The sequence below is a fragment of the Osmerus mordax genome, chromosome 10, assembly GCF_038355195.1.
Source record: "Osmerus mordax isolate fOsmMor3 chromosome 10, fOsmMor3.pri, whole genome shotgun sequence".
NCBI classification, from domain to species: Eukaryota; Metazoa; Chordata; class Actinopteri; order Osmeriformes; family Osmeridae; genus Osmerus; species Osmerus mordax.
Genome location: NC_090059.1, coordinates 165009 through 183658, shown reverse-complemented (window position 1 = coordinate 183658; position 18650 = coordinate 165009). Strand labels below are relative to the sequence as shown.

General features: G+C 57.0%; 21 non-coding genes across 21 annotated transcripts; all 21 read left to right on the top strand.

Annotated features, from left to right (window-relative positions):
- The first annotated feature begins 431 nt into the window (after nt 1-431).
- On the top strand, nt 432-549 carry LOC136951179 (U5 spliceosomal RNA). Its single transcript, XR_010877667.1, has one exon. It is a non-coding gene; the product is annotated as a U5 spliceosomal RNA (small nuclear RNA).
- An 896-nt stretch (nt 550-1445) lies between these two features.
- On the top strand, nt 1446-1636 carry LOC136951044 (U2 spliceosomal RNA). The gene has a single exon (XR_010877548.1). It is a non-coding gene; the product is annotated as a U2 spliceosomal RNA (small nuclear RNA).
- A 798-nt stretch (nt 1637-2434) lies between these two features.
- On the top strand, nt 2435-2552 carry LOC136951177 (U5 spliceosomal RNA). Its single transcript, XR_010877665.1, has one exon. It is a non-coding gene; the product is annotated as a U5 spliceosomal RNA (small nuclear RNA).
- A 588-nt stretch (nt 2553-3140) lies between these two features.
- LOC136951043 (U2 spliceosomal RNA) lies at nt 3141-3331 on the top strand. The gene has a single exon (XR_010877547.1). It is a non-coding gene; the product is annotated as a U2 spliceosomal RNA (small nuclear RNA).
- A 794-nt stretch (nt 3332-4125) lies between these two features.
- LOC136951176 (U5 spliceosomal RNA) lies at nt 4126-4243 on the top strand. Its single transcript, XR_010877664.1, has one exon. It is a non-coding gene; the product is annotated as a U5 spliceosomal RNA (small nuclear RNA).
- Nucleotides 4244-4831: 588 nt separating this feature from the next.
- On the top strand, nt 4832-5022 carry LOC136951042 (U2 spliceosomal RNA). The gene has a single exon (XR_010877546.1). It is a non-coding gene; the product is annotated as a U2 spliceosomal RNA (small nuclear RNA).
- Nucleotides 5023-5808: 786 nt separating this feature from the next.
- On the top strand, nt 5809-5926 carry LOC136951175 (U5 spliceosomal RNA). The gene has a single exon (XR_010877663.1). It is a non-coding gene; the product is annotated as a U5 spliceosomal RNA (small nuclear RNA).
- A 764-nt stretch (nt 5927-6690) lies between these two features.
- Nucleotides 6691-6881, top strand: LOC136951041 (U2 spliceosomal RNA). Its single transcript, XR_010877545.1, has one exon. It is a non-coding gene; the product is annotated as a U2 spliceosomal RNA (small nuclear RNA).
- Nucleotides 6882-7683: 802 nt separating this feature from the next.
- Nucleotides 7684-7801, top strand: LOC136951174 (U5 spliceosomal RNA). The gene has a single exon (XR_010877662.1). It is a non-coding gene; the product is annotated as a U5 spliceosomal RNA (small nuclear RNA).
- A 588-nt stretch (nt 7802-8389) lies between these two features.
- LOC136951040 (U2 spliceosomal RNA) lies at nt 8390-8580 on the top strand. Its single transcript, XR_010877544.1, has one exon. It is a non-coding gene; the product is annotated as a U2 spliceosomal RNA (small nuclear RNA).
- Nucleotides 8581-9365: 785 nt separating this feature from the next.
- Nucleotides 9366-9483, top strand: LOC136951173 (U5 spliceosomal RNA). The gene has a single exon (XR_010877661.1). It is a non-coding gene; the product is annotated as a U5 spliceosomal RNA (small nuclear RNA).
- Nucleotides 9484-10247: 764 nt separating this feature from the next.
- On the top strand, nt 10248-10438 carry LOC136951039 (U2 spliceosomal RNA). Its single transcript, XR_010877543.1, has one exon. It is a non-coding gene; the product is annotated as a U2 spliceosomal RNA (small nuclear RNA).
- Nucleotides 10439-11242: 804 nt separating this feature from the next.
- On the top strand, nt 11243-11360 carry LOC136951172 (U5 spliceosomal RNA). The gene has a single exon (XR_010877660.1). It is a non-coding gene; the product is annotated as a U5 spliceosomal RNA (small nuclear RNA).
- Nucleotides 11361-11992: 632 nt separating this feature from the next.
- On the top strand, nt 11993-12183 carry LOC136951038 (U2 spliceosomal RNA). The gene has a single exon (XR_010877542.1). It is a non-coding gene; the product is annotated as a U2 spliceosomal RNA (small nuclear RNA).
- Nucleotides 12184-12977: 794 nt separating this feature from the next.
- LOC136951171 (U5 spliceosomal RNA) lies at nt 12978-13095 on the top strand. The gene has a single exon (XR_010877659.1). It is a non-coding gene; the product is annotated as a U5 spliceosomal RNA (small nuclear RNA).
- Nucleotides 13096-13683: 588 nt separating this feature from the next.
- On the top strand, nt 13684-13874 carry LOC136951037 (U2 spliceosomal RNA). The gene has a single exon (XR_010877541.1). It is a non-coding gene; the product is annotated as a U2 spliceosomal RNA (small nuclear RNA).
- Nucleotides 13875-14666: 792 nt separating this feature from the next.
- LOC136951170 (U5 spliceosomal RNA) lies at nt 14667-14784 on the top strand. Its single transcript, XR_010877658.1, has one exon. It is a non-coding gene; the product is annotated as a U5 spliceosomal RNA (small nuclear RNA).
- Nucleotides 14785-15548: 764 nt separating this feature from the next.
- Nucleotides 15549-15739, top strand: LOC136951034 (U2 spliceosomal RNA). The gene has a single exon (XR_010877539.1). It is a non-coding gene; the product is annotated as a U2 spliceosomal RNA (small nuclear RNA).
- A 793-nt stretch (nt 15740-16532) lies between these two features.
- Nucleotides 16533-16650, top strand: LOC136951169 (U5 spliceosomal RNA). The gene has a single exon (XR_010877657.1). It is a non-coding gene; the product is annotated as a U5 spliceosomal RNA (small nuclear RNA).
- Nucleotides 16651-17414: 764 nt separating this feature from the next.
- On the top strand, nt 17415-17605 carry LOC136951033 (U2 spliceosomal RNA). The gene has a single exon (XR_010877538.1). It is a non-coding gene; the product is annotated as a U2 spliceosomal RNA (small nuclear RNA).
- An 817-nt stretch (nt 17606-18422) lies between these two features.
- Nucleotides 18423-18540, top strand: LOC136951168 (U5 spliceosomal RNA). Its single transcript, XR_010877656.1, has one exon. It is a non-coding gene; the product is annotated as a U5 spliceosomal RNA (small nuclear RNA).
- Nucleotides 18541-18650: the final 110 nt, after the last annotated feature.

Sequence of the window (18650 nt, the reverse complement as noted above, 5' to 3'; positions counted from 1 at the left end):
AGTGAGTGACTGAGTGAGTGAGTGACAGAGAGAGAGAGAGAGAGAGAGAGAGAGAGAGAGAGAGAGAGAGAGAGAGAGAGCTGGCTGACATTCAGCGGGGCCGAGGTGAAAAACTGGAAGGCAATCGGAATGAGTTTTTTATCGCCGTGTCAGTCGACACCAACACGGAGTGGACTGGCTGGAAGGCGCATACGATAAACACGTACGGATCTTAATGGAGAAAAAGCCATCAATGAAATGGAGAAAGTGCGGTAAGGAAAGAAAAGCCAAGCGGGCGGGCCGAGCCCCTCTGCGGCCCGTGGCGTTTCCGCGCCTTTTTTTTCCCGAGAAGGATGCGGTTCGCCCCGGTTCTCCCCGGTTCGCCCCCGCGGACGGGTGAGTCAGGGCCAACGGAGGGGTTGGGGGTAGGCCGTTTGGGTCGTTTCAAATCGACGCTCTGGTTCCCCTTCAGCACGCACAAGCCTTTCGCCTTTTACTAAAGACTTCCGTGGAGGGGAGCGCCGACGAGTGGAACGTGGTATTTTTGGGAGGCTTTGCCCGAGGGAGGGCAGAGCCTGATGGACGTGTGACAAAAGCAGGGTGAGGTTGGCTTTGGGGTTAGGTGCGTGCCTGCGGGTAAGGCAGGTTTTGTCTTTGCTTCTTCTGTAGCTGTTTCAATTCTGTTGCCTTTTGGCCTGGGCTTTCCGCTTCCGTCCCTGCTTGTCCTGCGGCTTTTGGCCTGGGCTTTCCGCTTCCGTCCCTGCTTGTCCTGCGGCTTTTGGCCTGGGCTTTCCGCTTCCGTCCCTGCTTGTCCTGCGGCTTTTGGCCTGGGCTTTCCGCTTCCGTCCCTGCTTGTCCTGCGGCTTTTGGCCTGGGCTTTCCGCTTCCGTCCCTGCTTGTCCTGCGGCTTTTGGCCTGGGCTTTCCGCTTCCGTCCCTGCTTGTCCTGCGGCTTTTGGCCTGGGCTTTCCGCTTCCGTCCCTGCTTGTCCTGCGGCTTTTGGCCTGGGCTTTCCGCTTCCGTCCCTGCTTGTCCTGCGGCTTTTGGCCTGGGCTTTCCGCTTCCGTCCCTGCTTGTCCTGCGGCTTTTGGCCTGGGCTTTCCGCTTCCGTCCCTGCTTGTCCTGCGGCTTTTGGCCTGGGCTTTCCGCTTCCGTCCCTGCTTGTCCTGCGGCTTTTGGCCTGGGCTTTCCGCTTCCGTCCCTGCTTGTCCTGCGGCTTTTGGCCTGGGCTTTCCGCTTCCGTCCCTGCTTGTCCTGCGGCTTTTGGCCTGGGCTTTCCGCTTCCGTCCCTGCTTGTCCTGCGGCTTTTGGCCTGGGCTTTCCGCTTCCGTCCCTGCTTGTCCTGCGGCTTTTGGCCTCGGCTTTGGTTTTGGCTTTTGGTGGTTTCGGCCGTTCTCGGTGTGGTGACCGAGCGGCCCAGGTGGTGCACGGAGGGTCCGCGCGCCGGGGGCGTCCGATAATGCGGTCATCGCTTCTCGGCCTTTTGGCTAAGATCAAGTGTAGTATCTGTTCTTATCAGTTTAATATCTGATATGTCCTCCATGCGAGGACAACATATTAAACGGATTTTTGCAACAGGGAGTCGGAACAGGGGCTCGCTCCGTCCGCTCCGCGCATCGCCCCGGTATTGCAGCGTCTCCGGGAAGGGTGCAATCTTTCTAAGCGTGTCAAAGAGAAAAGCTAGTGAGGGAGGGAGGGAGGGAGGGAGGGAGGGAGGGAGGGAGGGAGGGAAGGAAGGAAGGAAGGAAGGAGGGAGGGAAGGAGGGAATGTCTGAATGAGTGAGGTTTGGGGGAGAGGGGTTTAGGTTAGGGCTAGGGTTTTTGGGGTGAGGGTCAAAAAACCCTCAAAAGGGGGGGGCCCCCCAACAAAGCGGAACAAGCGATCCCTACCAAAAAAACGGGGTGAAAAGGGGGTGTGGGCGGAGCCCTGTCGGCCGGTGGCGTTTTCCCGCCCTTTTAGATATAAAAAAAAAAAAAAAAAAAAAAAAAAAAAAAAAAGTGAGTGACTGAGTGAGTGAGTGACTGAGTGAGTGACTGAGTGAGTGAGTGACAGAGAGAGAGAGAGAGAGAGAGAGAGAGAGAGAGAGAGAGAGAGAGAGAGAGAGCTGGCTGACATTCAGCGGGGCCGAGGTGAAAAACTGGAAGGCAATCGGAATGAGTTTTTTATCGCCGTGTCAGTCGACACCAACACGGAGTGGACTGGCTGGAAGGCGCATACGATAAACACGTACGGATCTTAATGGAGAAAAAGCCATCAATGAAATGGAGAAAGTGCGGTAAGGAAAGAAAAGCCAAGCGGGCGGGCCGAGCCCCTCTGCGGCCCGTGGCGTTTCCGCGCCTTTTTTTTCCCGAGAAGGATGCGGTTCGCCCCGGTTCTCCCCGGTTCGCCCCCGCGGACGGGTGAGTCAGGGCCAACGGAGGGGTTGGGGGTAGGCCGTTTGGGTCGTTTCAAATCGACGCTCTGGTTCCCCTTCAGCACGCACAAGCCTTTCGCCTTTTACTAAAGACTTCCGTGGAGGGGAGCGCCGACGAGTGGAACGTGGTATTTTTGGGAGGCTTTGCCCGAGGGAGGGCAGAGCCTGATGGACGTGTGACAAAAGCAGGGTGAGGTTGGCTTTGGGGTTAGGTGCGTGCCTGCGGGTAAGGCAGGTTTTGTCTTTGCTTCTTCTGTAGCTGTTTCAATTCTGTTGCCTTTTGGCCTGGGCTTTCCGCTTCCGTCCCTGCTTGTCCTGCGGCTTTTGGCCTGGGCTTTCCGCTTCCGTCCCTGCTTGTCCTGCGGCTTTTGGCCTGGGCTTTCCGCTTCCGTCCCTGCTTGTCCTGCGGCTTTTGGCCTGGGCTTTCCGCTTCCGTCCCTGCTTGTCCTGCGGCTTTTGGCCTGGGCTTTCCGCTTCCGTCCCTGCTTGTCCTGCGGCTTTTGGCCTGGGCTTTCCGCTTCCGTCCCTGCTTGTCCTGCGGCTTTTGGCCTGGGCTTTCCGCTTCCGTCCCTGCTTGTCCTGCGGCTTTTGGCCTGGGCTTTCCGCTTCCGTCCCTGCTTGTCCTGCGGCTTTTGGCCTCGGCTTTGGTTTTGGCTTTTGGTGGTTTCGGCCGTTCTCGGTGTGGTGACCGAGCGGCCCAGGTGGTGCACGGAGGGTCCGCGCGCCGGGGGCGTCCGATAATGCGGTCATCGCTTCTCGGCCTTTTGGCTAAGATCAAGTGTAGTATCTGTTCTTATCAGTTTAATATCTGATATGTCCTCCATGCGAGGACAACATATTAAACGGATTTTTGCAACAGGGAGTCGGAACAGGGGCTCGCTCCGTCCGCTCCGCGCATCGCCCCGGTATTGCAGCGTCTCCGGGAAGGGTGCAATCTTTCTAAGCGTGTCAAAGAGAAAAGCTAGTGAGGGAGGGAGGGAGGGAGGGAGGGAGGGAGGGAGGGAGGGAAGGAAGGAAGGAAGGAAGGAGGGAGGGAAGGAGGGAATGTCTGAATGAGTGAGGTTTGGGGGAGAGGGGTTTAGGTTAGGGCTAGGGTTTTTGGGGTGAGGGTCAAAAAACCCTCAAAAGGGGGGGGCCCCCCAACAAAGCGGAACAAGCGATCCCTACCAAAAAAACGGGGTGAAAAGGGGGTGTGGGCGGAGCCCTGTCGGCCGGTGGCGTTTTCCCGCCCTTTTAGATATAAAAAAAAAAAAAAAAAAAAAAAAAAAAAAAAAAGTGAGTGACTGAGTGAGTGAGTGACTGAGTGAGTGACTGAGTGAGTGAGTGACAGAGAGAGAGAGAGAGAGAGAGAGAGAGAGAGAGAGAGAGAGAGAGAGAGAGAGCTGGCTGACATTCAGCGGGGCCGAGGTGAAAAACTGGAAGGCAATCGGAATGAGTTTTTTATCGCCGTGTCAGTCGACACCAACACGGAGTGGACTGGCTGGAAGGCGCATACGATAAACACGTACGGATCTTAATGGAGAAAAAGCCATCAATGAAATGGAGAAAGTGCGGTAAGGAAAGAAAAGCCAAGCGGGCGGGCCGAGCCCCTCTGCGGCCCGTGGCGTTTCCGCGCCTTTTTTTTCCCGAGAAGGATGCGGTTCGCCCCGGTTCTCCCCGGTTCGCCCCCGCGGACGGGTGAGTCAGGGCCAACGGAGGGGTTGGGGGTAGGCCGTTTGGGTCGTTTCAAATCGACGCTCTGGTTCCCCTTCAGCACGCACAAGCCTTTCGCCTTTTACTAAAGACTTCCGTGGAGGGGAGCGCCGACGAGTGGAACGTGGTATTTTTGGGAGGCTTTGCCCGAGGGAGGGCAGAGCCTGATGGACGTGTGACAAAAGCAGGGTGAGGTTGGCTTTGGGGTTAGGTGCGTGCCTGCGGGTAAGGCAGGTTTTGTCTTTGCTTCTTCTGTAGCTGTTTCAATTCTGTTGCCTTTTGGCCTGGGCTTTCCGCTTCCGTCCCTGCTTGTCCTGCGGCTTTTGGCCTGGGCTTTCCGCTTCCGTCCCTGCTTGTCCTGCGGCTTTTGGCCTGGGCTTTCCGCTTCCGTCCCTGCTTGTCCTGCGGCTTTTGGCCTGGGCTTTCCGCTTCCGTCCCTGCTTGTCCTGCGGCTTTTGGCCTGGGCTTTCCGCTTCCGTCCCTGCTTGTCCTGCGGCTTTTGGCCTGGGCTTTCCGCTTCCGTCCCTGCTTGTCCTGCGGCTTTTGGCCTGGGCTTTCCGCTTCCGTCCCTGCTTGTCCTGCGGCTTTTGGCCTGGGCTTTCCGCTTCCGTCCCTGCTTGTCCTGCGGCTTTTGGCCTCGGCTTTGGTTTTGGCTTTTGGTGGTTTCGGCCGTTCTCGGTGTGGTGACCGAGCGGCCCAGGTGGTGCACGGAGGGTCCGCGCGCCGGGGGCGTCCGATAATGCGGTCATCGCTTCTCGGCCTTTTGGCTAAGATCAAGTGTAGTATCTGTTCTTATCAGTTTAATATCTGATATGTCCTCCATGCGAGGACAACATATTAAACGGATTTTTGCAACAGGGAGTCGGAACAGGGGCTCGCTCCGTCCGCTCCGCGCATCGCCCCGGTATTGCAGCGTCTCCGGGAAGGGTGCAATCTTTCTAAGCGTGTCAAAGAGAAAAGCTAGTGAGGGAGGGAGGGAGGGAGGGAGGGAGGGAGGGAAGGAAGGAAGGAAGGAAGGAGGGAGGGAAGGAGGGAATGTCTGAATGAGTGAGGTTTGGGGGAGAGGGGTTTAGGTTAGGGCTAGGGTTTTTGGGGTGAGGGTCAAAAAACCCTCAAAAGGGGGGGGCCCCCCAACAAAGCGGAACAAGCGATCCCTACCAAAAAAACGGGGTGAAAAGGGGGTGTGGGCGGAGCCCTGTCGGCCGGTGGCGTTTTCCCGCCCTTTTAGATATAAAAAAAAAAAAAAAAAAAAAAAAAAAAAAAAAAGTGAGTGACTGAGTGAGTGAGTGACTGAGTGAGTGACTGAGTGAGTGAGTGACAGAGAGAGAGAGAGAGAGAGAGAGAGAGAGAGAGAGAGAGAGAGAGAGAGAGAGCTGGCTGACATTCAGCGGGGCCGAGGTGAAAAACTGGAAGGCAATCGGAATGAGTTTTTTATCGCCGTGTCAGTCGACACCAACACGGAGTGGACTGGCTGGAAGGCGCATACGATAAACACGTACGGATCTTAATGGAGAAAAAGCCATCAATGAAATGGAGAAAGTGCGGTAAGGAAAGAAAAGCCAAGCGGGCGGGCCGAGCCCCTCTGCGGCCCGTGGCGTTTCCGCGCCTTTTTTTTCCCGAGAAGGATGCGGTTCGCCCCGGTTCTCCCCGGTTCGCCCCCGCGGACGGGTGAGTCAGGGCCAACGGAGGGGTTGGGGGTAGGCCGTTTGGGTCGTTTCAAATCGACGCTCTGGTTCCCCTTCAGCACGCACAAGCCTTTCGCCTTTTACTAAAGACTTCCGTGGAGGGGAGCGCCGACGAGTGGAACGTGGTATTTTTGGGAGGCTTTGCCCGAGGGAGGGCAGAGCCTGATGGACGTGTGACAAAAGCAGGGTGAGGTTGGCTTTGGGGTTAGGTGCGTGCCTGCGGGTAAGGCAGGTTTTGTCTTTGCTTCTTCTGTAGCTGTTTCAATTCTGTTGCCTTTTGGCCTGGGCTTTCCGCTTCCGTCCCTGCTTGTCCTGCGGCTTTTGGCCTGGGCTTTCCGCTTCCGTCCCTGCTTGTCCTGCGGCTTTTGGCCTGGGCTTTCCGCTTCCGTCCCTGCTTGTCCTGCGGCTTTTGGCCTGGGCTTTCCGCTTCCGTCCCTGCTTGTCCTGCGGCTTTTGGCCTGGGCTTTCCGCTTCCGTCCCTGCTTGTCCTGCGGCTTTTGGCCTGGGCTTTCCGCTTCCGTCCCTGCTTGTCCTGCGGCTTTTGGCCTGGGCTTTCCGCTTCCGTCCCTGCTTGTCCTGCGGCTTTTGGCCTGGGCTTTCCGCTTCCGTCCCTGCTTGTCCTGCGGCTTTTGGCCTGGGCTTTCCGCTTCCGTCCCTGCTTGTCCTGCGGCTTTTGGCCTGGGCTTTCCGCTTCCGTCCCTGCTTGTCCTGCGGCTTTTGGCCTGGGCTTTCCGCTTCCGTCCCTGCTTGTCCTGCGGCTTTTGGCCTGGGCTTTCCGCTTCCGTCCCTGCTTGTCCTGCGGCTTTTGGCCTCGGCTTTGGTTTTGGCTTTTGGTGGTTTCGGCCGTTCTCGGTGTGGTGACCGAGCGGCCCAGGTGGTGCACGGAGGGTCCGCGCGCCGGGGGCGTCCGATAATGCGGTCATCGCTTCTCGGCCTTTTGGCTAAGATCAAGTGTAGTATCTGTTCTTATCAGTTTAATATCTGATATGTCCTCCATGCGAGGACAACATATTAAACGGATTTTTGCAACAGGGAGTCGGAACAGGGGCTCGCTCCGTCCGCTCCGCGCATCGCCCCGGTATTGCAGCGTCTCCGGGAAGGGTGCAATCTTTCTAAGCGTGTCAAAGAGAAAAGCTAGTGAGGGAGGGAGGGAGGGAGGGAGGGAGGGAGGGAGGGAGGGAGGGAGGGAAGGAAGGAAGGAAGGAAGGAGGGAGGGAAGGAGGGAATGTCTGAATGAGTGAGGTTTGGGGGAGAGGGGTTTAGGTTAGGGCTAGGGTTTTTGGGGTGAGGGTCAAAAAACCCTCAAAAGGGGGGGGCCCCCCAACAAAGCGGAACAAGCGATCCCTACCAAAAAAACGGGGTGAAAAGGGGGTGTGGGCGGAGCCCTGTCGGCCGGTGGCGTTTTCCCGCCCTTTTAGATATAAAAAAAAAAAAAAAAAAAAAAAAAAAAAAAAAAGTGAGTGACTGAGTGAGTGAGTGACTGAGTGAGTGACTGAGTGAGTGAGTGACAGAGAGAGAGAGAGAGAGAGAGAGAGAGAGAGAGAGAGAGAGAGAGAGAGAGAGCTGGCTGACATTCAGCGGGGCCGAGGTGAAAAACTGGAAGGCAATCGGAATGAGTTTTTTATCGCCGTGTCAGTCGACACCAACACGGAGTGGACTGGCTGGAAGGCGCATACGATAAACACGTACGGATCTTAATGGAGAAAAAGCCATCAATGAAATGGAGAAAGTGCGGTAAGGAAAGAAAAGCCAAGCGGGCGGGCCGAGCCCCTCTGCGGCCCGTGGCGTTTCCGCGCCTTTTTTTTCCCGAGAAGGATGCGGTTCGCCCCGGTTCTCCCCGGTTCGCCCCCGCGGACGGGTGAGTCAGGGCCAACGGAGGGGTTGGGGGTAGGCCGTTTGGGTCGTTTCAAATCGACGCTCTGGTTCCCCTTCAGCACGCACAAGCCTTTCGCCTTTTACTAAAGACTTCCGTGGAGGGGAGCGCCGACGAGTGGAACGTGGTATTTTTGGGAGGCTTTGCCCGAGGGAGGGCAGAGCCTGATGGACGTGTGACAAAAGCAGGGTGAGGTTGGCTTTGGGGTTAGGTGCGTGCCTGCGGGTAAGGCAGGTTTTGTCTTTGCTTCTTCTGTAGCTGTTTCAATTCTGTTGCCTTTTGGCCTGGGCTTTCCGCTTCCGTCCCTGCTTGTCCTGCGGCTTTTGGCCTGGGCTTTCCGCTTCCGTCCCTGCTTGTCCTGCGGCTTTTGGCCTGGGCTTTCCGCTTCCGTCCCTGCTTGTCCTGCGGCTTTTGGCCTGGGCTTTCCGCTTCCGTCCCTGCTTGTCCTGCGGCTTTTGGCCTGGGCTTTCCGCTTCCGTCCCTGCTTGTCCTGCGGCTTTTGGCCTGGGCTTTCCGCTTCCGTCCCTGCTTGTCCTGCGGCTTTTGGCCTGGGCTTTCCGCTTCCGTCCCTGCTTGTCCTGCGGCTTTTGGCCTGGGCTTTCCGCTTCCGTCCCTGCTTGTCCTGCGGCTTTTGGCCTCGGCTTTGGTTTTGGCTTTTGGTGGTTTCGGCCGTTCTCGGTGTGGTGACCGAGCGGCCCAGGTGGTGCACGGAGGGTCCGCGCGCCGGGGGCGTCCGATAATGCGGTCATCGCTTCTCGGCCTTTTGGCTAAGATCAAGTGTAGTATCTGTTCTTATCAGTTTAATATCTGATATGTCCTCCATGCGAGGACAACATATTAAACGGATTTTTGCAACAGGGAGTCGGAACAGGGGCTCGCTCCGTCCGCTCCGCGCATCGCCCCGGTATTGCAGCGTCTCCGGGAAGGGTGCAATCTTTCTAAGCGTGTCAAAGAGAAAAGCTAGTGAGGGAGGGAGGGAGGGAGGGAGGGAGGGAGGGAAGGAAGGAAGGAAGGAAGGAGGGAGGGAAGGAGGGAATGTCTGAATGAGTGAGGTTTGGGGGAGAGGGGTTTAGGTTAGGGCTAGGGTTTTTGGGGTGAGGGTCAAAAAACCCTCAAAAGGGGGGGGCCCCCCAACAAAGCGGAACAAGCGATCCCTACCAAAAAAACGGGGTGAAAAGGGGGTGTGGGCGGAGCCCTGTCGGCCGGTGGCGTTTTCCCGCCCTTTTAGATATAAAAAAAAAAAAAAAAAAAAAAAAAAAAAAAAAGTGAGTGACTGAGTGAGTGAGTGACTGAGTGAGTGACTGAGTGAGTGAGTGACAGAGAGAGAGAGAGAGAGAGAGAGAGAGAGAGAGAGAGAGAGAGAGAGAGAGAGCTGGCTGACATTCAGCGGGGCCGAGGTGAAAAACTGGAAGGCAATCGGAATGAGTTTTTTATCGCCGTGTCAGTCGACACCAACACGGAGTGGACTGGCTGGAAGGCGCATACGATAAACACGTACGGATCTTAATGGAGAAAAAGCCATCAATGAAATGGAGAAAGTGCGGTAAGGAAAGAAAAGCCAAGCGGGCGGGCCGAGCCCCTCTGCGGCCCGTGGCGTTTCCGCGCCTTTTTTTTCCCGAGAAGGATGCGGTTCGCCCCGGTTCTCCCCGGTTCGCCCCCGCGGACGGGTGAGTCAGGGCCAACGGAGGGGTTGGGGGTAGGCCGTTTGGGTCGTTTCAAATCGACGCTCTGGTTCCCCTTCAGCACGCACAAGCCTTTCGCCTTTTACTAAAGACTTCCGTGGAGGGGAGCGCCGACGAGTGGAACGTGGTATTTTTGGGAGGCTTTGCCCGAGGGAGGGCAGAGCCTGATGGACGTGTGACAAAAGCAGGGTGAGGTTGGCTTTGGGGTTAGGTGCGTGCCTGCGGGTAAGGCAGGTTTTGTCTTTGCTTCTTCTGTAGCTGTTTCAATTCTGTTGCCTTTTGGCCTGGGCTTTCCGCTTCCGTCCCTGCTTGTCCTGCGGCTTTTGGCCTGGGCTTTCCGCTTCCGTCCCTGCTTGTCCTGCGGCTTTTGGCCTGGGCTTTCCGCTTCCGTCCCTGCTTGTCCTGCGGCTTTTGGCCTGGGCTTTCCGCTTCCGTCCCTGCTTGTCCTGCGGCTTTTGGCCTGGGCTTTCCGCTTCCGTCCCTGCTTGTCCTGCGGCTTTTGGCCTGGGCTTTCCGCTTCCGTCCCTGCTTGTCCTGCGGCTTTTGGCCTGGGCTTTCCGCTTCCGTCCCTGCTTGTCCTGCGGCTTTTGGCCTGGGCTTTCCGCTTCCGTCCCTGCTTGTCCTGCGGCTTTTGGCCTGGGCTTTCCGCTTCCGTCCCTGCTTGTCCTGCGGCTTTTGGCCTGGGCTTTCCGCTTCCGTCCCTGCTTGTCCTGCGGCTTTTGGCCTGGGCTTTCCGCTTCCGTCCCTGCTTGTCCTGCGGCTTTTGGCCTGGGCTTTCCGCTTCCGTCCCTGCTTGTCCTGCGGCTTTTGGCCTCGGCTTTGGTTTTGGCTTTTGGTGGTTTCGGCCGTTCTCGGTGTGGTGACCGAGCGGCCCAGGTGGTGCACGGAGGGTCCGCGCGCCGGGGGCGTCCGATAATGCGGTCATCGCTTCTCGGCCTTTTGGCTAAGATCAAGTGTAGTATCTGTTCTTATCAGTTTAATATCTGATATGTCCTCCATGCGAGGACAACATATTAAACGGATTTTTGCAACAGGGAGTCGGAACAGGGGCTCGCTCCGTCCGCTCCGCGCATCGCCCCGGTATTGCAGCGTCTCCGGGAAGGGTGCAATCTTTCTAAGCGTGTCAAAGAGAAAAGCTAGTGAGGGAGGGAGGGAGGGAGGGAGGGAGGGAGGGAGGGAGGGAGGGAGGGAAGGAAGGAAGGAAGGAAGGAGGGAGGGAAGGAGGGAATGTCTGAATGAGTGAGGTTTGGGGGAGAGGGGTTTAGGTTAGGGCTAGGGTTTTTGGGGTGAGGGTCAAAAAACCCTCAAAAGGGGGGGGCCCCCCAACAAAGCGGAACAAGCGATCCCTACCAAAAAAACGGGGTGAAAAGGGGGTGTGGGCGGAGCCCTGTCGGCCGGTGGCGTTTTCCCGCCCTTTTAGATATAAAAAAAAAAAAAAAAAAAAAAAAAAAAAAAAAAGTGAGTGACTGAGTGAGTGAGTGACTGAGTGAGTGACTGAGTGAGTGAGTGACAGAGAGAGAGAGAGAGAGAGAGAGAGAGAGAGAGAGAGAGAGAGAGAGAGAGAGAGCTGGCTGACATTCAGCGGGGCCGAGGTGAAAAACTGGAAGGCAATCGGAATGAGTTTTTTATCGCCGTGTCAGTCGACACCAACACGGAGTGGACTGGCTGGAAGGCGCATACGATAAACACGTACGGATCTTAATGGAGAAAAAGCCATCAATGAAATGGAGAAAGTGCGGTAAGGAAAGAAAAGCCAAGCGGGCGGGCCGAGCCCCTCTGCGGCCCGTGGCGTTTCCGCGCCTTTTTTTTCCCGAGAAGGATGCGGTTCGCCCCGGTTCTCCCCGGTTCGCCCCCGCGGACGGGTGAGTCAGGGCCAACGGAGGGGTTGGGGGTAGGCCGTTTGGGTCGTTTCAAATCGACGCTCTGGTTCCCCTTCAGCACGCACAAGCCTTTCGCCTTTTACTAAAGACTTCCGTGGAGGGGAGCGCCGACGAGTGGAACGTGGTATTTTTGGGAGGCTTTGCCCGAGGGAGGGCAGAGCCTGATGGACGTGTGACAAAAGCAGGGTGAGGTTGGCTTTGGGGTTAGGTGCGTGCCTGCGGGTAAGGCAGGTTTTGTCTTTGCTTCTTCTGTAGCTGTTTCAATTCTGTTGCCTTTTGGCCTGGGCTTTCCGCTTCCGTCCCTGCTTGTCCTGCGGCTTTTGGCCTGGGCTTTCCGCTTCCGTCCCTGCTTGTCCTGCGGCTTTTGGCCTGGGCTTTCCGCTTCCGTCCCTGCTTGTCCTGCGGCTTTTGGCCTGGGCTTTCCGCTTCCGTCCCTGCTTGTCCTGCGGCTTTTGGCCTGGGCTTTCCGCTTCCGTCCCTGCTTGTCCTGCGGCTTTTGGCCTGGGCTTTCCGCTTCCGTCCCTGCTTGTCCTGCGGCTTTTGGCCTGGGCTTTCCGCTTCCGTCCCTGCTTGTCCTGCGGCTTTTGGCCTGGGCTTTCCGCTTCCGTCCCTGCTTGTCCTGCGGCTTTTGGCCTGGGCTTTCCGCTTCCGTCCCTGCTTGTCCTGCGGCTTTTGGCCTCGGCTTTGGTTTTGGCTTTTGGTGGTTTCGGCCGTTCTCGGTGTGGTGACCGAGCGGCCCAGGTGGTGCACGGAGGGTCCGCGCGCCGGGGGCGTCCGATAATGCGGTCATCGCTTCTCGGCCTTTTGGCTAAGATCAAGTGTAGTATCTGTTCTTATCAGTTTAATATCTGATATGTCCTCCATGCGAGGACAACATATTAAACGGATTTTTGCAACAGGGAGTCGGAACAGGGGCTCGCTCCGTCCGCTCCGCGCATCGCCCCGGTATTGCAGCGTCTCCGGGAAGGGTGCAATCTTTCTAAGCGTGTCAAAGAGAAAAGCTAGTGAGGGAGGGAGGGAGGGAGGGAGGGAGGGAGGGAGGGAGGGAAGGAAGGAAGGAAGGAAGGAGGGAGGGAAGGAGGGAATGTCTGAATGAGTGAGGTTTGGGGGAGAGGGGTTTAGGTTAGGGCTAGGGTTTTTGGGGTGAGGGTCAAAAAACCCTCAAAAGGGGGGGGCCCCCCAACAAAGCGGAACAAGCGATCCCTACCAAAAAAACGGGGTGAAAAGGGGGTGTGGGCGGAGCCCTGTCGGCCGGTGGCGTTTTCCCGCCCTTTTAGATATAAAAAAAAAAAAAAAAAAAAAAAAAAAAAAAAAAGTGAGTGACTGAGTGAGTGAGTGACTGAGTGAGTGACTGAGTGAGTGAGTGACAGAGAGAGAGAGAGAGAGAGAGAGAGAGAGAGAGAGAGAGAGAGAGAGAGAGAGCTGGCTGACATTCAGCGGGGCCGAGGTGAAAAACTGGAAGGCAATCGGAATGAGTTTTTTATCGCCGTGTCAGTCGACACCAACACGGAGTGGACTGGCTGGAAGGCGCATACGATAAACACGTACGGATCTTAATGGAGAAAAAGCCATCAATGAAATGGAGAAAGTGCGGTAAGGAAAGAAAAGCCAAGCGGGCGGGCCGAGCCCCTCTGCGGCCCGTGGCGTTTCCGCGCCTTTTTTTTCCCGAGAAGGATGCGGTTCGCCCCGGTTCTCCCCGGTTCGCCCCCGCGGACGGGTGAGTCAGGGCCAACGGAGGGGTTGGGGGTAGGCCGTTTGGGTCGTTTCAAATCGACGCTCTGGTTCCCCTTCAGCACGCACAAGCCTTTCGCCTTTTACTAAAGACTTCCGTGGAGGGGAGCGCCGACGAGTGGAACGTGGTATTTTTGGGAGGCTTTGCCCGAGGGAGGGCAGAGCCTGATGGACGTGTGACAAAAGCAGGGTGAGGTTGGCTTTGGGGTTAGGTGCGTGCCTGCGGGTAAGGCAGGTTTTGTCTTTGCTTCTTCTGTAGCTGTTTCAATTCTGTTGCCTTTTGGCCTGGGCTTTCCGCTTCCGTCCCTGCTTGTCCTGCGGCTTTTGGCCTGGGCTTTCCGCTTCCGTCCCTGCTTGTCCTGCGGCTTTTGGCCTGGGCTTTCCGCTTCCGTCCCTGCTTGTCCTGCGGCTTTTGGCCTGGGCTTTCCGCTTCCGTCCCTGCTTGTCCTGCGGCTTTTGGCCTGGGCTTTCCGCTTCCGTCCCTGCTTGTCCTGCGGCTTTTGGCCTGGGCTTTCCGCTTCCGTCCCTGCTTGTCCTGCGGCTTTTGGCCTGGGCTTTCCGCTTCCGTCCCTGCTTGTCCTGCGGCTTTTGGCCTGGGCTTTCCGCTTCCGTCCCTGCTTGTCCTGCGGCTTTTGGCCTCGGCTTTGGTTTTGGCTTTTGGTGGTTTCGGCCGTTCTCGGTGTGGTGACCGAGCGGCCCAGGTGGTGCACGGAGGGTCCGCGCGCCGGGGGCGTCCGATAATGCGGTCATCGCTTCTCGGCCTTTTGGCTAAGATCAAGTGTAGTATCTGTTCTTATCAGTTTAATATCTGATATGTCCTCCATGCGAGGACAACATATTAAACGGATTTTTGCAACAGGGAGTCGGAACAGGGGCTCGCTCCGTCCGCTCCGCGCATCGCCCCGGTATTGCAGCGTCTCCGGGAAGGGTGCAATCTTTCTAAGCGTGTCAAAGAGAAAAGCTAGTGAGGGAGGGAGGGAGGGAGGGAGGGAGGGAGGGAGGGAAGGAAGGAAGGAAGGAAGGAGGGAGGGAAGGAGGGAATGTCTGAATGAGTGAGGTTTGGGGGAGAGGGGTTTAGGTTAGGGCTAGGGTTTTTGGGGTGAGGGTCAAAAAACCCTCAAAAGGGGGGGGCCCCCCAACAAAGCGGAACAAGCGATCCCTACCAAAAAAACGGGGTGAAAAGGGGGTGTGGGCGGAGCCCTGTCGGCCGGTGGCGTTTTCCCGCCCTTTTAGATATAAAAAAAAAAAAAAAAAAAAAAAAAAAAAAAAAAGTGAGTGACTGAGTGAGTGAGTGACTGAGTGAGTGACTGAGTGAGTGAGTGACAGAGAGAGAGAGAGAGAGAGAGAGAGAGAGAGAGAGAGAGAGAGAGAGAGAGAGAGCTGGCTGACATTCAGCGGGGCCGAGGTGAAAAACTGGAAGGCAATCGGAATGAGTTTTTTATCGCCGTGTCAGTCGACACCAACACGGAGTGGACTGGCTGGAAGGCGCATACGATAAACACGTACGGATCTTAATGGAGAAAAAGCCATCAATGAAATGGAGAAAGTGCGGTAAGGAAAGAAAAGCCAAGCGGGCGGGCCGAGCCCCTCTGCGGCCCGTGGCGTTTCCGCGCCTTTTTTTTCCCGAGAAGGATGCGGTTCGCCCCGGTTCTCCCCGGTTCGCCCCCGCGGACGGGTGAGTCAGGGCCAACGGAGGGGTTGGGGGTAGGCCGTTTGGGTCGTTTCAAATCGACGCTCTGGTTCCCCTTCAGCACGCACAAGCCTTTCGCCTTTTACTAAAGACTTCCGTGGAGGGGAGCGCCGACGAGTGGAACGTGGTATTTTTGGGAGGCTTTGCCCGAGGGAGGGCAGAGCCTGATGGACGTGTGACAAAAGCAGGGTGAGGTTGGCTTTGGGGTTAGGTGCGTGCCTGCGGGTAAGGCAGGTTTTGTCTTTGCTTCTTCTGTAGCTGTTTCAATTCTGTTGCCTTTTGGCCTGGGCTTTCCGCTTCCGTCCCTGCTTGTCCTGCGGCTTTTGGCCTGGGCTTTCCGCTTCCGTCCCTGCTTGTCCTGCGGCTTTTGGCCTGGGCTTTCCGCTTCCGTCCCTGCTTGTCCTGCGGCTTTTGGCCTGGGCTTTCCGCTTCCGTCCCTGCTTGTCCTGCGGCTTTTGGCCTGGGCTTTCCGCTTCCGTCCCTGCTTGTCCTGCGGCTTTTGGCCTGGGCTTTCCGCTTCCGTCCCTGCTTGTCCTGCGGCTTTTGGCCTGGGCTTTCCGCTTCCGTCCCTGCTTGTCCTGCGGCTTTTGGCCTGGGCTTTCCGCTTCCGTCCCTGCTTGTCCTGCGGCTTTTGGCCTGGGCTTTCCGCTTCCGTCCCTGCTTGTCCTGCGGCTTTTGGCCTGGGCTTTCCGCTTCCGTCCCTGCTTGTCCTGCGGCTTTTGGCCTGGGCTTTCCGCTTCCGTCCCTGCTTGTCCTGCGGCTTTTGGCCTGGGCTTTCCGCTTCCGTCCCTGCTTGTCCTGCGGCTTTTGGCCTCGGCTTTGGTTTTGGCTTTTGGTGGTTTCGGCCGTTCTCGGTGTGGTGACCGAGCGGCCCAGGTGGTGCACGGAGGGTCCGCGCGCCGGGGGCGTCCGATAATGCGGTCATCGCTTCTCGGCCTTTTGGCTAAGATCAAGTGTAGTATCTGTTCTTATCAGTTTAATATCTGATATGTCCTCCATGCGAGGACAACATATTAAACGGATTTTTGCAACAGGGAGTCGGAACAGGGGCTCGCTCCGTCCGCTCCGCGCATCGCCCCGGTATTGCAGCGTCTCCGGGAAGGGTGCAATCTTTCTAAGCGTGTCAAAGAGAAAAGCTAGTGAGGGAGGGAGGGAGGGAGGGAGGGAGGGAGGGAGGGAGGGAAGGAAGGAAGGAAGGAAGGAGGGAGGGAAGGAGGGAATGTCTGAATGAGTGAGGTTTGGGGGAGAGGGGTTTAGGTTAGGGCTAGGGTTTTTGGGGTGAGGGTCAAAAAACCCTCAAAAGGGGGGGGCCCCCCAACAAAGCGGAACAAGCGATCCCTACCAAAAAAACGGGGTGAAAAGGGGGTGTGGGCGGAGCCCTGTCGGCCGGTGGCGTTTTCCCGCCCTTTTAGATATAAAAAAAAAAAAAAAAAAAAAAAAAAAAAAAAAGTGAGTGACTGAGTGAGTGAGTGACTGAGTGAGTGACTGAGTGAGTGAGTGACAGAGAGAGAGAGAGAGAGAGAGAGAGAGAGAGAGAGAGAGAGAGAGAGAGAGAGCTGGCTGACATTCAGCGGGGCCGAGGTGAAAAACTGGAAGGCAATCGGAATGAGTTTTTTATCGCCGTGTCAGTCGACACCAACACGGAGTGGACTGGCTGGAAGGCGCATACGATAAACACGTACGGATCTTAATGGAGAAAAAGCCATCAATGAAATGGAGAAAGTGCGGTAAGGAAAGAAAAGCCAAGCGGGCGGGCCGAGCCCCTCTGCGGCCCGTGGCGTTTCCGCGCCTTTTTTTTCCCGAGAAGGATGCGGTTCGCCCCGGTTCTCCCCGGTTCGCCCCCGCGGACGGGTGAGTCAGGGCCAACGGAGGGGTTGGGGGTAGGCCGTTTGGGTCGTTTCAAATCGACGCTCTGGTTCCCCTTCAGCACGCACAAGCCTTTCGCCTTTTACTAAAGACTTCCGTGGAGGGGAGCGCCGACGAGTGGAACGTGGTATTTTTGGGAGGCTTTGCCCGAGGGAGGGCAGAGCCTGATGGACGTGTGACAAAAGCAGGGTGAGGTTGGCTTTGGGGTTAGGTGCGTGCCTGCGGGTAAGGCAGGTTTTGTCTTTGCTTCTTCTGTAGCTGTTTCAATTCTGTTGCCTTTTGGCCTGGGCTTTCCGCTTCCGTCCCTGCTTGTCCTGCGGCTTTTGGCCTGGGCTTTCCGCTTCCGTCCCTGCTTGTCCTGCGGCTTTTGGCCTGGGCTTTCCGCTTCCGTCCCTGCTTGTCCTGCGGCTTTTGGCCTGGGCTTTCCGCTTCCGTCCCTGCTTGTCCTGCGGCTTTTGGCCTGGGCTTTCCGCTTCCGTCCCTGCTTGTCCTGCGGCTTTTGGCCTGGGCTTTCCGCTTCCGTCCCTGCTTGTCCTGCGGCTTTTGGCCTGGGCTTTCCGCTTCCGTCCCTGCTTGTCCTGCGGCTTTTGGCCTGGGCTTTCCGCTTCCGTCCCTGCTTGTCCTGCGGCTTTTGGCCTGGGCTTTCCGCTTCCGTCCCTGCTTGTCCTGCGGCTTTTGGCCTGGGCTTTCCGCTTCCGTCCCTGCTTGTCCTGCGGCTTTTGGCCTGGGCTTTCCGCTTCCGTCCCTGCTTGTCCTGCGGCTTTTGGCCTGGGCTTTCCGCTTCCGTCCCTGCTTGTCCTGCGGCTTTTGGCCTCGGCTTTGGTTTTGGCTTTTGGTGGTTTCGGCCGTTCTCGGTGTGGTGACCGAGCGGCCCAGGTGGTGCACGGAGGGTCCGCGCGCCGGGGGCGTCCGATAATGCGGTCATCGCTTCTCGGCCTTTTGGCTAAGATCAAGTGTAGTATCTGTTCTTATCAGTTTAATATCTGATATGTCCTCCATGCGAGGACAACATATTAAACGGATTTTTGCAACAGGGAGTCGGAACAGGGGCTCGCTCCGTCCGCTCCGCGCATCGCCCCGGTATTGCAGCGTCTCCGGGAAGGGTGCAATCTTTCTAAGCGTGTCAAAGAGAAAAGCTAGTGAGGGAGGGAGGGAGGGAGGGAGGGAGGGAGGGAGGGAGGGAGGGAGGGAGGGAGGGAGGGAGGGAAGGAAGGAAGGAAGGAAGGAGGGAGGGAAGGAGGGAATGTCTGAATGAGTGAGGTTTGGGGGAGAGGGGTTTAGGTTAGGGCTAGGGTTTTTGGGGTGAGGGTCAAAAAACCCTCAAAAGGGGGGGGCCCCCCAACAAAGCGGAACAAGCGATCCCTACCAAAAAAACGGGGTGAAAAGGGGGTGTGGGCGGAGCCCTGTCGGCCGGTGGCGTTTTCCCGCCCTTTTAGATATAAAAAAAAAAAAAAAAAAAAAAAAAAAAAAAAAGTGAGTGACTGAGTGAGTGAGTGACTGAGTGAGTGACTGAGTGAGTGAGTGACAGAGAGAGAGAGAGAGAGAGAGAGAGAGAGAGAGAGAGAGAGAGAGAGAGAGAGCTGGCTGACATTCAGCGGGGCCGAGGTGAAAAACTGGAAGGCAATCGGAATGAGTTTTTTATCGCCGTGTCAGTCGACACCAACACGGAGTGGACTGGCTGGAAGGCGCATACGATAAACACGTACGGATCTTAATGGAGAAAAAGCCATCAATGAAATGGAGAAAGTGCGGTAAGGAAAGAAAAGCCAAGCGGGCGGGCCGAGCCCCTCTGCGGCCCGTGGCGTTTCCGCGCCTTTTTTTTCCCGAGAAGGATGCGGTTCGCCCCGGTTCTCCCCGGTTCGCCCCCGCGGACGGGTGAGTCAGGGCCAACGGAGGGGTTGGGGGTAGGCCGTTTGGGTCGTTTCAAATCGACGCTCTGGTTCCCCTTCAGCACGCACAAGCCTTTCGCCTTTTACTAAAGACTTCCGTGGAGGGGAGCGCCGACGAGTGGAACGTGGTATTTTTGGGAGGCTTTGCCCGAGGGAGGGCAGAGCCTGATGGACGTGTGACAAAAGCAGGGTGAGGTTGGCTTTGGGGTTAGGTGCGTGCCTGCGGGTAAGGCAGGTTTTGTCTTTGCTTCTTCTGTAGCTGTTTCAATT